The sequence below is a fragment of the Octodon degus genome, unplaced genomic scaffold, assembly GCF_000260255.1.
Source record: "Octodon degus isolate 3935 unplaced genomic scaffold, OctDeg1.0 scaffold00267, whole genome shotgun sequence".
Classification (NCBI taxonomy): domain Eukaryota; kingdom Metazoa; phylum Chordata; class Mammalia; order Rodentia; family Octodontidae; genus Octodon; species Octodon degus.
This window is the reverse complement of record NW_004524843.1, coordinates 580715-583564: the sequence shown is the minus strand read 5'-3', so window position 1 is coordinate 583564 and position 2850 is coordinate 580715. Positions and strand designations below refer to the sequence as shown.

Below are 2850 nucleotides of genomic sequence, written 5' to 3'. Positions count from 1 at the left end.
GCAGGCTAAGTTCCTGCCTTGGCAAGCTCAGAGACTGGGATTCAATTCCCAGCAGTACATGCATGCCGGCTCTATCCCCAGGCATGCTGAGCCGGACACCCAATCCAGGCATGGTGACACTCATCCATAATCCCACCACTGGGAGGCTGAAAACATGAGGATCACTCCGAGTCTGAGCTGTGTGGTGAGACCTTATACCAAATATATAAATTAAAATACACACACACACACACACACACACACACACACACACACACATTCATTATTCCTCCAAAATACACTGAAACTTTGCCTACTTGCTTTATATCTATATTCTTGACTGTTAAAAGATTTAAATGAGTTAGAAAGTTCAAGTCATTCCAGAGCTTTAATTCCTCCATTTCCTCCTCTGTGCTGGTTGTGTTTTACACTTTGATCGAAAGTTCAGAGCCTGCCCAAGGGTCGTGGCTGTAGAGGAAGTCTGACTGACTGCACATGTGGGAGGGCCACGCATACGTCACCGGAGACACTGTGAGAAAAAGCGCCCTGCGAGACACACTTCTGAAAAGAGTGCTTGGCCCGGGCCCACCTCTACAGAGCTCAGCTCCTAAAAATAGGTGCTCAGTTGCATCCTTGAGACTCACCGCTAAGATAAATTCAGCTGCCCATCTACTAGCTGCACAGACCTGCCCGTGGAGCTGGCCTCCACGCCACCGATTGCTTCAGGGGACTGGGAAACTTGCTGCACAGGAAACAAGGGAGGAAGTCACTCCGTGAAGAACTATAGAGACAGATGACATTACCGCGAACTTGGGGTTGAATCTGTTACGAAAGGTATGTGGATTACTGTCACCCGCACATGAGTGCCTCCGAGGTTGTTAATGTCCTGGTTCATCCATGAAGAGGGTGACTACAGCCAGCACACGAGAGGAAATGGAGGAATGGATGTTCTTTAGTGGCTAGAGCTTGCCACGTAATTTAAAGCTTTTAGCAGTCAAGAGCATAGACATAAAGCAAGCAGGCAAAGTTTCAGTATGTTCTGGAGGAACGATGAGCAAAGTTTTTTTTTTTTTTTTTTTTTTGGAGAAGGAAATGACTGTTTCACAAAATAGTGTTAGATATATCAAATGTTACTTCTCTTTCCTACCTGGCCCTGGAAGCAAAGTAAGGCACTACTTTCATGATTCTGTAGGCAGAGGAAGCTTCTTTCGATTGAACAATAAAGACTTTAGGTCAAATTGTAATTGTTACAAATGAAAATATTCATTTGGATTTTTATAATGACATTCATCATTGCTTTATACTATGGAATTTAAATCTTCCTATATTAAACTCTTTGCAAAAAAAGCATTTATCATACATAATATTGAAGAATAATGAGCCCAATTGAATAGCAGTCATGAGTTAAAATATATAAAAACTGGGAAAAAATAGTTGGCCTATAATGGGCATAAATTGGATGAAATATGAATGGTGTTTCTTGAAGTGTGGTGAGGAAAGGAAGAGTTTGAAATATTTTCAACTGTTACAGCTTGCTGAGAGAAATGTAGGTAAATTATGCGTTTCCAGTTTTAGTTCGATGCTGTAGTTCTCACTCTAGCCATGAGCTCATCTCCTCTGGGGGTTTTCCTGGAGTAAGGATTAAAGAATCAGGTTCTTACATGTTTTGTGGAATTAAGAAAAGCACTGCCAGTTGGATCTGCCAGCCCTAATTATAGTAACTACAGACTTAAACAGAGAAGACCGAGATTGTGCTTTAAAGGTATCATGCCCCGTACACTGTTTCAAATGGATTTTTTCTATCTTCAATTGCCTGGGAACACCTTAATTTGGTCTCGTTGTGCCTTAAGTGTTTAGATGTTAAGGGGCTGAGTGATTTGGGAGAGACATTACAACAGAATTTCCTGTGACACCAACTGAAAGCAAGGACACTTTAAGATTACATAATCCAGGGTTTAAATTTAGCCAGCTGCTACTGAAATGAAAGATATTTTATTTTTACCAGAGCTCTATTTGGTCACTGACAAGCTGTAGATTGTTTGAATTATTTTAAAATTGTATGCACACGGTATAAAAGGACAAGTAAAATATTTACCTCAACTACATTCAGCACCAGGAATTTTAATACGAAAGGGCCCCTGTTTAGAAGTTTAGGAGAGATTGCTAGTGAGCAGCTAAAAGGTGGAGAAAGAGATTAGAACGTCCTGAAGTTTATGCTTAAATATTTCTCTGCTCCTCCATGTACTCTGAATCTTTTCCCCACATAAACCAACAACTAAATTCATTTCTAAAAGTCAGCATTTCAAATATCTGCTATATGGCAAAATGCCAACTGTTTGGCCAGACTGTGTCTGGAGTTTGGACAGAGATTCTGTTTTCTTCTACTTGGGGGCATCTTTAAGGGACAGCTTCTCCCAACCACCCAAAAAATGAGAGTAGACATTCTAAAATGGTCACAGATCAATATGCTCTTTGTGAAAGCCTGAGAGGATGTTTTCTCTCCATGGGACTCTCCTTAGGCACTCTACATTGTTGTTCACTTTCTTCTGTGGCTCCATAATCTCCTTGAACAGAAAATTTGGGACACCACTGATTTACTGGATGTTACAATACAGGGTTTCAAAGTAAATTCTGAGGGCATATGACTGACTTTGTCAGATACAAAAGTTACATTTTTTGTTATATAGGTCTTGCTTTATCTTTGTCTTAATCATGCAATAGAAAAGTATAAACATGAGGTATAAAAAGTAAAGCCATATTAATAAGCTGAGCTGTAAAAAGCTCAAGTCAACAACTTCTGACATTGCCAGTTCTGCAGATAACCCACTATCATTGACTACTGGACTATATTGGATTATTTTGCTGAATTCG

At 40.2% G+C, this 2850-nt stretch overlaps 1 protein-coding gene across 1 annotated transcript in view; it reads left to right on the top strand.

Moving 5' to 3' along the window:
* Positions 1 to 646: 646 nt before the first annotated feature.
* LOC101572642 (xin actin-binding repeat-containing protein 2) overlaps positions 647 to 2850 on the top strand; it is an 85922-nt gene continuing 83718 nt past the window's right edge. Inside the window, exon 1 of the mRNA XM_004646385.2 lies at positions 647 to 813. The gene's annotated coding sequence lies outside the window, so the exon portion shown is untranslated. The remainder of the gene's footprint in view (positions 814 to 2850) is intronic.